Source organism: Grampus griseus (assembly GCF_964374135.1).
Source record: "Grampus griseus genome assembly, chromosome: 1".
Lineage (NCBI taxonomy): Eukaryota > Metazoa > Chordata > Mammalia > Artiodactyla > Delphinidae > Grampus > Grampus griseus.
This window is the reverse complement of record NC_139017.1, coordinates 128219878-128232635: the sequence shown is the minus strand read 5'-3', so window position 1 is coordinate 128232635 and position 12758 is coordinate 128219878. Positions and strand designations below refer to the sequence as shown.

Here is a 12758-nt window from a genome sequence, read left to right as displayed (position 1 = left end):
CTCCGAAATGCATTGAGTTGCATGTGCCTTTTCTACCTCATGGAATAGGAACAAAATGAGGTATACAGATGTCACCAAGTTACTAGAATTTTGACTACAAATGTTGGGAACCACTTTTCTGGTGAAGTCATTGTTTGGGGACAGAGAGGGTGGGACGATTATTGTTTCACCTTTTGTAGAGAGTAGCATGTCAAGCGTGGGCGTTTCTCCACTGCCTCACTGGAGTTGAAGTTTGGGGCTTTCTTTCAGGTTATTTACAACCTATTGCACTCCAGAACCCTAGAGATAAGGGCCTTGACTAGACCATCAGCCTGTACCTTCCAACACACACCCTAACAATATGGTCCTCTGTCTAGTGGACCTACTAATATTTAGCTCCTCACAATACCCCATCTTTCACCCATTATGGTAATTATTTGGGGTAATTTTGGAGATAGGCATCACTTAATTGAGTTAAAGCTTTACAATTGAGGGGTGACTCATTAGCAGGAACGTGTAAAAATCCTATTAACCCTTTGTTACCCATGCGATGGTGGACTTATGGAAGAATTTACTCAAAAGTCTCAGAGACTCAAGTAGCTTCTTGGCCTGATTGATAAACTTTTTGCCTTCGGCAATGGAAATGTGGGAAAATTCCAGCCGCTAAATAATCTGGGGCAACAGGTTGAGGCAATGGAACCTTTTGTTTGAGGCACAGCCAGAAATTGCTCGGAGCGTCACATCAGGTACCCTAAGGAGGTCTGATTTCAGAAATGGAAACGTGTGCACCACCTTAGCAAAATTATTCATCGGCTCCAGGCCTCAGTTTCCTTATCTCTAAAATGAAAGCATTGACTAACCTGGTATTAGAGAACTAGCTCATTATTATTTCTAATACTTTTAAAACACCGACCAAACTAGTTAAGTCTGAATTGACTTGTTTTTCCTTCCAGCAAAAAGTTGTCAGTGACTGGGATGAATTGGGAGATTGGGATTGACATATATACACTAATATGTATAAAATAGTTAACTAATGAGAACCTGCTGTATTAAAAAAAATAATAAAATAAAATTCAAAAAACAAGTTATCAGTGACTGCCCGTTAACCATCAATCAGATCCTTTGAACAGCTTGAGTTAACCAGAGTTAGTATAGTACTAAGTTGGTACAATTCCAGGGCAAACCAAAAAACTCGATGTTTTAGCTCATCTTATGACCGGCAGATTTTGACTTTTTTTTTTCCAAATGGCTCTCAATCATTGCCACCTGTTGTAAACTGACCTAAGCCAATTTGGTTATGCACAACTCCTAGGGTTTTGCGGGGGTTGATTTTGATAGCAGCCAAATTACTTGAGGTGAGTGAGGTTTAGCTACTATCCCACAACCTTGCCACCTGGTTGTAACTAGAGCACGTCTGAGACGTGATTCTGCCATGCGTCCGGACGTTGATTCACAGCCAGACGTCAGCCAGCAGGCACAAAACAGTTCCTGCAAAATCGCTCTGTATGCTTGATAAAGTCCCAGCTCTCTTCCTTTAGTTGCTCTGATCGCCACCTTGCATGGAAACTGCACTCCTAGACCTGACGGCATTCCAGAAGAGCATTCTCTTTTCCTTAATAATCAGCACCAAGCAACTGGCAGTCTTCCAACTGTAGCTGGACGTGAGGTCATTTAGGGAACAAGCCTATCAAGGCTGCATTCTTGGTCATGCAAGGGTAGGGGTTGCTCTAAAATATTTGGGCCAATCCTTGTAACTTGAATATATCCTTCATTTCACCAGTGAGGGCCCATTTCTGACATTTACAGTGTCTGCTCATAAGCCACTCATTTCATCCCTCCCAGCGCAGTCCACCCCTGACATTCACTTTGCTAATTGCCAAAGGGTCTGATGCTGATTAATATGGATAACGGAAGCATTTGCGGTGCCTTGTATAGGCTTCATGATTAGAACACGAGTTGCCTACCCCTGGAGAGGGCCTTCCTGAATATAATGCCAACTGCATTTGAGTTGTAGTTGAACCTGATTAACTCCCAGGTGATGTCGCATTACCTGTACTGAATTATTGCTAAGTGGGCATCTTAACACTGTCTTTAGAACCCCATGGTGGAAACCACTGTTGTTAATGGCACTCTATAGCAGTTAGACTTTGAAACGATTTGTCAGGATTCCTTTGTTCAAAAAGCCTTGCTTAATTTCCACATACTCAGAACCATCTCCTGTCAGTGAGTGGAAAATCATATTAGTTACCATTTATTGAGCACTTAATATGTGTCGAGAACTTTACATACATTGTCTCTACTTATCTTCTCATCTGCTCTGTGAAGCAGAGACTCAGCTCCATTTCATAGACAGAAAACTGAGGCTAAGAAAGAGATGCAGTGGAACCCTTATCTAAACCTAGGTCTGTCTCTGTAGGTTGGGCTGTCCTATAATCCCTACATTAGTTTCTTATTGCTACGTAACAATTACGCCAAACTTGATAGCTTGAAAACACCAGTTTATTATATTGCAGTTTCTTTAGGGCAGAATTCAAGGCATGGTATGGCAGGATTCTCTGCTTAGGCTCTCACTAGACTGAAATCAAGGTGTCAGCTGGGGGGGTAATTATCATGTGGGTTTGGGGGTCATCTTCTAAGCTCACTCATTTCTTTGTGGTTGCAGGACCAGGGTCCTGATTTTCCTTGTGGCTGTTGGCCAGGGACCACTCTCAATTCTTACAGGCAGCTCACTACCTTGCCAGGTGGCTTCCATACGCAGTTTGCACTATGGGTGTTGTTTCCTTCTAGGCCAGCTGGAGCATGCCTCTCTGATTCCCCTTCTGGCACTAGCCAGAGAAGAACTCTGGGCTTTTAAAGGGTTCGTATGATTAGGTTAGGCCCACTGGCTTATCTCCCTTTTTGAAAGTCAGCTGTACCATATAACCTAACCTAATGACAGAGTAAAATGTCAATCCCAGAGATTATGCAGGGCATGTACAAACAGGGGCCAGAAATCTTGGGGCCATCTTAAAATTCTGCCTACCAAACCCTACTCAGAAACTTTGATCTAGAAGGAAGAGAGAGGGAAAGAAAAAGAGGAGCTGGAGCTCTACCCAGGGTGAGTGCCACAGTGGGAGCTCCTAATCACGAGGGATGGTAGGGAGCTACCCGAGGTTGCAGGTGCCTAAATATGGAGACCCAAGGTAATAAATTCCTTGTGCTTCACCGTGACCCCCAACACCATCATACAGTAACAGACCTTGGAATATGGTCTAGGCAAGATCCAAATGAGCCTTAGATGGGGAAGAGGGCTTGATTTCGTAGTTCTATCAGATGGGTTTTGTTTTGTTTCACAGAGGAGTACTTGGTGAACAGGGCAACAGCTTAGATATGATCACAGCTCTAAGAATAGTAGCTTTGGGCTTCCCTGGTGGCGCAGTGGTTGAGAGTCCGCCTGCCGATGCAGGGGACACGGGTTCGTGCCCCGGTCCAGGAAGGTCCCACATGCTGCAGAGCGGCTGGGCCTGTGAGCCATGGCCACTGAGCCTGCGCGTCCGGAGCCTGTGCTCTGCAACGGGAGAGGCCACAACAGTGAGAGGCCCGCGTACCACACACACACACACACACACACACACACACACACACACACACACACACACACACACAAAATAATAATGGTAGCTTTGTATCTCTAGTGGTCACACAGTGCCTGTAACACAGCCTTTGCATGGTAAACATCATTGAATCGAGGACTGTTGGAGAATGTACGACGACTACTTCCTCATTCAGTGTGTTCTACCTGAGAAACCTACTACCTTAAAAGAAACAAAAAAAGTCTCTTAAAATGATAATATCTTTCAGTTACATAGCACCTGACAATATACAAAGTGCTTTCATAGAAACCATTTTGTCTGATTTTATTTTTAATTGAGATACAAGATACAGTCAAGTGCATAAATCTTAAATGTACAGCTTGATGAAAATTTACATATGTATATCCTTGTGCAACCCCACCACCAAGGTCAAAATTGTGGACAGGACATTTCCAAAACCCCGGGGAGCTCCCTTGTGCCCGTTCCTAATTAATTCCTCTTCCCAAAGGTACCACTATTCACAGGAAGAGAAAAAGGAGACAGAGAGGAAGGAGATCTTGTGAGTGTGCAGCCAGGAGAACCCAGATTTCTAATTCCTACTTGTCTCCTCTTTCTTCCAGAAGATACTGTACCCTTGGACCAGAGACCTTCCTAGTAGACCATTTTTTAAAGGCAGCACTACGTTCAGGAATGCCTTCTTGTACAAGATTCTGAAGCACCCACTGGTGCTTTTATATCCCAAATTAGTCGAATCAAACACATTGAGTATTTACAGAATACCATGATATACATCTCTCTTCACAGAGATTTAGATGCAAGTGGGGAAAGCATTGTCGCTTCCCCCCTGCAGAGCAAACATTTTCCTTATATCTGGTGTTATAGGATATAAAGAATAAAGTGTTTTATGCTCCAGACACTTCTTTCTATAAGAGGCAGTAAATGAAAAGTTTTGATATTGCCCTTTGGCTGTCTCCTTAGAACTCATAAAAAGCATTCACATCTCCAAGAGCCATCTGCACTTTCTTTGTCCTTCTTCTGTAGGGAAGTGATATGTGCTTGACCATGGCCAGGAAAAACTAGTTAGAAGAGCAGAATTAAGGACTGAAAGCCAGTCGTGCAGGGTCTTTTTCTTTTTTAAAATATATCTATGCATTTTATTTATTTTTTAACAGCTTTATCGAGATATAATTCACATACCATATAATTCACCCATTTAAAGTATACAACTCAATTGTTTTTAGTATATTCACAAATGTTGGCAACTCTCATCATAATTTTATAATTTTCCATCACCACGAAAAGAAACTGTGTACCATTTAACTGTCACCATCCTATCCTCCTGTCCCTCTCTTCAAGCCCTAAGCAACCAGTGATCTACTTTGTTTCTATAGATTTCCCAATTTTGAACATTTCATATGAAATAGAATTATATGTGATCTTTGTAACTAGCTTCTTTCACTTTGCCTAATATTTTCAGGATCTATCCATGTCGTAGCATGTGTCAGTGCTTGATTCCTCTTTATGACTGAATAATATGCCATTGTAGAGATATACCACATTTTGTTTATCCATTCTTCAGTTGATGGGCATTTGGGTTGTTGCTACTTTTATGGCTACTATGAATAACACTGCTGTAAGGATTTGTGTACAAATTTTTCTGTGGATATGGGTTTCATTTCCCTTTTTTATCAATTTTTTATTAAAGTATGGTCAATTTATATGTTAATTTCTGCTATACAGGAAAATGATTCAGTTATATATATGTATATATATACACATTCTTGTTTTGTATTCTTTTCTATCATGGTTTATCATAGGATATTGAATATAGTTCTCTGTGCTATACAGTAGGACTTTGTTGTTTATCCATTCTATACATAAAAGTTTACATCTGTTAACCCAAACCTCCCACTCCATGCATCCCCCAACCCCCTTCCCCTTGGCAATCACCAGTCTGTTCTCTATGTCCATGATTCTGTTTCTGTTTCATAGATAGGTTCATCTGTGTCACATTTTAGATTCTACACTACATATAAGTGATATCATATCATGTTTGTCTTTCTGACTTACTTCACTTAGTATGATAATCTCTGGTTGCATCCATGTTGCTGCAAATGGCATTATTTCATTCATTTTTATGGCTGAATAATATTCCATTGTATATATGTATCACATATGCTTATCCATTCATCTGTCGATGGACATTTAGGTTGTTTCTGTGTCTTGCCTATTGTGAATAGTTCTGCTATGTTTCATTTCTCTTGAGTATATATTTATGAATGGAATTGCTAGGTCATTCGGTAATTCTGTTTAATCATTTTGAGGAATTACCAGACTCTTCCATAGTGGCTGCACCGTTTTACATTCTGGCCAGTAGTGTATAAAGGTTCTGATTTCTCCACATCCTAATCAACACTTTCTGTTAAGACTTTTTGTCTAGCCATCCTAGTGGATGTGAAGTGGTATCTCATTGTGATTTTGTTTTACATTTCCCTGATGACTAATGATGTTGAATATCTTTTCATGTGCCTATGAATTATTTGTATGTCTTCCTCGGAGAAATGTCTATTCAGATCCTTTACCTATTTTATAATTATTTTTCTTACTGAGTTGTAAGAATCCTTTACATATTCTAGATATAAGTCCATTATCACCTACATGATTTGTAAATATTTTCTCCCATTCTGTGGGCTGTCTTTTCACTTACTTGATGGTGTCCTTTGATTAATTTTGATGAAGTCCCATATATCTATCTTTTTCTTTTGTTGCTCATGTTTTTAGTGTCATATCTAAGAATTTTTTGCTAAATCCAAGGTCATGAAGATTTGCCTCTGTGTTTTCTTCTAGAACTTTTATAGTTTTGGCTCTTACATTTAGGTTTTTGATTCATTTTTATGGTTAATTTTTGCAAAGGGTATGAGATAAGCGTTCAACTTCATTCATTTACATGTGACTATCCAGTTGTCCCAGCACCATTTCTTGAAAAGACCCTTCTTTTGCCATTGAATGGTCTTGGCACCCTTTTCTAAAATCAGTTGGTCATAGGTGTATGGATTGGTGCAGGTTCTTAAAAACGCTTATGTTAGATGTTATTGTTGTGGGAAGGTGGGTGAACAGTACATGGGAAACATACTTTATTTGTAACTTGTAAGTCTGAAATTTTTTCAAAAGAAAACTTATTTTTAATTGAAGTATAGTTGGCATACAGTACTATATTAGTTTCAGATGTGCAACAAAAGAAAACACTTTTTAAAATGTTCTCGCGACATAGGCAAAATTCAGGAGATTTGGGCTCGTTTAGTAGTTTCCTCCTAATTATGAAAATACTAGTGAGGAAAATGGCTTCCTGTATTTTATTCTGGCGTGGCCTCTTTTCCAAGTGAAAGAGCATTGCATCTGGGCTGCAAGAGAAAGAGAGGACCCTTAGTAGAGTTTGGAATGATCCGAGTCCAAGGAATTAGACCATGCTCTGCCCTAAATGCTGGCACAGTTTTAAAACAAAAGCATAAGTTGCAACGTTGACCTGCTCCTCGTTACTGCTCCCATTCTTCCCAGTAGAGCTTCCCAGTCTGTAAAGTTTAGCAGTGCAATTTGAACCTGACTGAGTATTTGATGGTAGTCAAGAATTATTATTAATGTAATAATAGTATTGTGGGGTTTTTTTTTTTTACAAAAATAGTCTTTATGTTTTAGAATTTTATGCAGACTATCTGTGGATCACATTACTGGGTGTCTTTGCTTCAGAAATAAGTTAGGTTGGGGAAGTGGGTTTATGGGTGAATGAGACTGTGCCTTGGTTGAAGCTAGGTAATGGGTATGTGGAGGTTTGTTATACTATTTTCTCTTCTTTTATAGGTTTTCTATAATAGAAAAATAGTTTGGGGTGGGTTTGTTCTTTTTTTTTTTTTTTTTGCGGTACCTGGGCCTCTCACTGCTGTGGCCTCTCCCGTTGCGGAGCACAGGCTCCGGACGCGCAGGCTCAGCAGCCATGGCCCACGGGCCCAGCTGCTCCGCGGCATGTGGGATCTTCCCGGACCGGGGCACGAACCCGTGTCCCCTGCATCGGCAGGCGGACTCTCAACCACTGCGCCACCAGGGAAGCCCTTGTTCATTTTTAATACAGCAGTGGAAGTGTTTGAGAGGCATGACCATTTGGAGTTGCATTTGCTTTACATAGAAGTGGGTCTTCTGAGTCTGCATGCCCTCGCCTACACTGGTATGGAGGAGCACTTAAAAGCAATTACTGGAATGCACACTTCTCAGAGGCACTGTAGAGGCTTTCTGGATCCATCTGAGGTCTGTTAGAGCCCTAATAGAATTCATCTGTTGCTTACAGTGCCCTTTGTGCTCTGTATGCTATAGATGCTAATCTAGATTGCTCTTTGTTTCATAGTTATGTAAGTTTATTTTTTAAAGCTTTTTAAACCCGTGATTCTGTAAATCTTTACACTTTTTAAAATGGAAGTTTATATATAAAATGTACATTTATATGTGTATATATAGATTTGATAGTTTAAAAAGTCAGAAATAGTCTACAGAGAATTTGGGCATATGGGGGGGTTGAACTATATTCTTTTGCAATCATTGATTTTGCTATTTGTAGAAGAGACTCACCACATGCTTTATTCTTTCTTGCTCTCTTTCTAATAACTAGAAAACTCAGTAAATGCAGTATATGAGTCTTTATTCAAGAACGAGAGTCTTGTGTAGAATGCTTACAACTCTGTGTTCAGATGACTAAAGCTTTCAGAACAATGTTGAATTGAAAATCTGTACAAAAAAGGACACCATCTGGAAATTATTCCATGCTTTATTCTTGGTTTTGCTAGTGTAATGAAACACAAGCATTCCAGCTTCTCATAATTGTTGAACTTTGTGAGGTAAATGGTGCCGGGGTCTGAAAAGGCTTGTAAAGGTTTTGCTGACTTTTTTGTTTTGTTTTTACATATTTTCAATGAAACTATCTGTGCTGTTGTAGCTGAAAGGAGGAGCAGCTTTGAACAGCTCTAGATTATTTTACCATTTGAGTAATGATAAGTAATAATAACAAATATTGACCTGTGTGAATAATTTATGTGTAGGAAGATTTTCACCTTTCTCCAGAAGCGAGCTCACTGTAGTGTTTTGTCATATTTGGCTCTATGTTCAAGATCATATAGCACCGTACATTGGGTTTTTAACCTTTGACTGCATGACATGGTTCATATCATTGGCATTTCCTAGTTCATGGGACAGGCATAGGAATAATATACTGTTTAGCAACTAACTATGTAAAAAGTACTTTTAAATACACTATGTTTGCCTACCTACCTAACTGAATTTATGAGAGAAATGACAGCTCGTAGTTCATTACCAAAATCCAAAGAGGGTTCCAGAAAAGTTCTAGAGATGACTTTCTGTATTGTAAGAATAACTGAAAAGCAGAATTAGGGGAGAAATAATCCTTGAAATATTTTTAATCATGTATTTAAATTACAAAAATAACATATGTTCAATGCAGGAAAAACTCTGGAACCAAAGACACTGATGGTGGTAGAGGTGGTGGTGGTCATTATAGCTGTATTTATTATGCTTATTATATGCTTATTATATTCCTGTCTACTTATTGCTTTCCATGTATTGGTTTCTGTTGTTGTTGTTTTTTTAATACAGCAATCCCATGGATGAGAGACTTATTATTCCTGCTTTGCAAATGAGGACATTGAGTAAGAATGGCCAAGTAACTAGCCCAAGGTTGCCTTACTAGTGAGGGGAGAGGCAGGATTTGAACTTTATGCCAAAGAAGAGCTTGCGTCACTGTATGCTGTGTATCTGGTGCATCCGTAACACCACCACCAGTGCACTGTCTCAGCGAACGTCTGTCTCCTGACTCATTTCTCTTTGTGGATAACAAATATTATCATATAAAATTGTAATGTTCTTTTGTATTCTCCTTCATAATTCTTATAAAATTCCTGTAAATCTCGCAGGATATTAGTATATTAGGTATATTAGGTCTCCTGTCAAGAACGGCATTGAGAAATGAGTATTCCCCATCAGAGACAGAGGGAGTGAAAGTAGCCTCCAAGGGTTTAAAATGTCAGAGAGAGCGAAAAATCTCTCAATGATTAATACAGTCAAAGAATGTCAACTAGATACCCCAAACTGGAAAACTAATAACTTATCCGGACACTCTTTTCCTCCCCTTTATGATAAGTGCGTCAGATTAGAAGCTCTGAAGAGTCTTGTCCAGTTTTGACATGCTGGTTCTCAGTGCAGCTCACTTACCTCCCTCTCCTGGCTTCTTTTCTATCACACTGTATTACTGATTACCAAATACAGTAGCCTGAGGTGCTTAAATCTTTAGAATTATTGCCGTTCTTGAGTTTCAGATATAGGTCAGACATTAAGGGGGCTGACTGGCATTTCAGTATTCTCCTCAATATAAAGGTCGTCTCCACCTAATTGATCCCACATGTGCAGTGCACTTTAACTGATTCGATCTCTCTGGACACTCTGGGTTTTCTTTAGGTAATGGCAACACTGCATTCTTCAGCCTGCCTGTGAGATTACACGGAAGGACCTGTATGCAGAAGAGAAGAGGAGGGGCGAGAGCTCTTTTAAGTAGACAGACCACTGACCACTATTAATTTTATTATCATTTAGTGATACTTTAAAAAATTTTTATTTCATCCTCATTTCATTCTGTACTGTTTCATTTTGTGTTTCTGAATTTCATTATGACTGTATTTGATGGGGGGGGCACATGGCTTGTGGGATCTTAGTTCCCCAACCAGGAACTGAGCCTGATCCCTAACCACTGGACTGCCAGGGAATTCCCCACTTAATGATACTTTTAAAATAATTTTAAAATTTCATTTTATAGCAACTCAATTTTCACGTAGTTATAAGAATCTTAGAAATGTAAGCAACAATGTTTTTGTTCTTGTTCTGGGTATGTGCTTTTTAAAATTGTTACTTTTTTTTTTTTAAAGCATCATCTTTTAAAAAAATTTATTTATTTTTGGCTGCGTTGGGTCTTTGTTGCTGCACGCGGACTTTCTCTAGTTGCGGGGAGTGGGGGCTACTCTTCATTGCGGTGCGCGGGCTTCTCATTTGCGGTGGCTTCTCTCGTGCAGCACGGGATCTAGGCGCGCGGGCTTCAGTAGTTGTGGCACACGGGCTCAGTAGTTGTGGCGCGCGGGCTCTAGAGCGCAGGCTCAGTAGTTGTGGCGCACGGGCTTAGTTGCTCCGCGGCATGTGGGATCCTCCTGGACCAGGGCTCGAACCCGTGTCCCCCACATTGGCAGGCGGCTTCTTAACCACTGCGTCACCAGGGAAGCCCCTGTTACTGCTTTTGAATGAAGAGATGATCTAAGAACTAGAAAGAATGGCATCTGCATTAGTGCTACTAATAGGGCCAAATAAAAACCTGCCTTAGCGTTGCTTTATTTGATGTATAGACTGTGAAGCTTCCTGGGATTTAGGGTCAGAAGGTGGGAGTTTGCGTTTGAACTCAACTCAGTTAGTCAAGCCCCTCAGAACCCACGCATCTGGGCATATATACCCATAAGGTGGGCATAACTGCAATGGTGGCCACCTCTCATAGAAACGGTGTAAACTGTTGCGTCTTTTTATTTTTAAGACAACATGGTAGGGGTTCCTGAGCCATACTTACGGAGCATGTGGGATTCCAAGTTATGGGTGGTTTCTCCTCTCAGCGGCCCCTTTCTTTTTCATTCATCTTTCAGTGGTGAAAAATGGTAAGAAGTGATTCATGTCTACCCATGTCTGTGGGGACCATGAGGACCTCATGACTTTTTTTTAAAGTGATTGGAGAAAGAGACAAACAAAAGTAGTTAATAACAATGTTATTTCTGGAAGAAAAAGTTCCGGCCTGCTCTGACTTGTTTTGGAATTTGCAAAGTCCTGAGAGGGCTGACAGTTCTGTAACAGGGTTTCTTTTAGACTCTAAAGTTTAGAGAGACTTGGGGTGGGAGGAGGGCACTAGGGAAAGGAGCAATTAAGTTCAAGTTTCAAAATTGATGAAGTGAAGCAATTTCCCATTCCTGCGAATGCAAAAACTCTCCAGGTTTATTTTTTTCCCATGTAAGTCAGAAACCTGTTCTTTTCCTTCTGGGTGTCTGGAGCCCAGTTATTTGAGAGCCCCAGCTCCTGTGGAGACCATTTCTTCATGCCCTCTTCCTTCCCTGACAACCTCTGGTTTGGGTTTATATCACTGGATGGTAGAATACAGGCCTCAATTTATTACCACTATACTTTCAGAAAACTTTCAGGGAAAGGACGACCACATGCATCATTTAGCCAGAGAATCATGAGTGGATTAATTAGTGGAACTTTTCTAGACATTTGTTAAACCTTTGGTGTGGAGATCCTTCCTGATTGTTCTTGTTGGGTAGAAGGAAAGAACAGCATAGGCAGTTAGAGATGGCTTTGTTTTTTAAGGACACCTTTGGCAAAATTGGTCAAAAAAATAACTTGATTCTTCTTAAATGGCATAAAATGGATGAGCAGAGAACAGCGGAGCAGGGTTTGGACAGATGCAGATCTCCTTGCGTTCAAGGAATGGGATGCTGTTTCCCTGTCTACCTTCTCATCTCTACAGATCAAAGATGCCCCAAAGTTGGAATCCTTGAGTGCAGCCCATGTGACATCTGGACAGCACTTCTTGCTGACATTTCTTTATTTCTTTGCTGGCAAGAGACACCCCCCCCCAAACTTTTAATAAGTTCTTATTGAAAGGATACATTGGGTGGAGGTCCAGGGAAACTGAAAAGATTGGTAAGTTAATATGAAATCAGTACAACTTCTCACTTTTCTAATTCTAATGCAAAACACAAATAAATCATGTTCATCAGCATGGTAGTAACCCTTGCTGGCATGTCTGAATTGTGCTATTTACCTTTTATTACCCAAACTTTGTGAAGCCAGTAGATTCCCCTTGATTGGAGCCATCACAGAAAATCTGCAGTGCCCCTTGCTGCCTTTCCTGGGGAAGCCTCATGATCATGTGTTTTGTGTGGTAACAGTGTGAACACATTTTCACACAGTGCTGTTGTGAAATCATTTTGTGCTGTGGCACTTGTCAAGTTTTTAAGATCTGGAGGAACTGAATTTTGACCTGATGCTGTCCAGTTTAATAGATTCTCTGAGTCTTGGAGATTTTCTCTTCTTCCTTTTTTTCCCCTTTATACCTTTATTCTCCTT

At 40.3% G+C, this 12758-nt stretch overlaps 1 protein-coding gene across 2 annotated transcripts in view; it reads left to right on the top strand.

Moving 5' to 3' along the window:
* The window catches only part of CACHD1 (cache domain containing 1), a gene marked incomplete at its 5' end in the record, with an annotated part of 217684 nt that overhangs the window by 50738 nt on the left and 154188 nt on the right, over positions 1-12758 (top strand). The window lies entirely within an intron of this gene.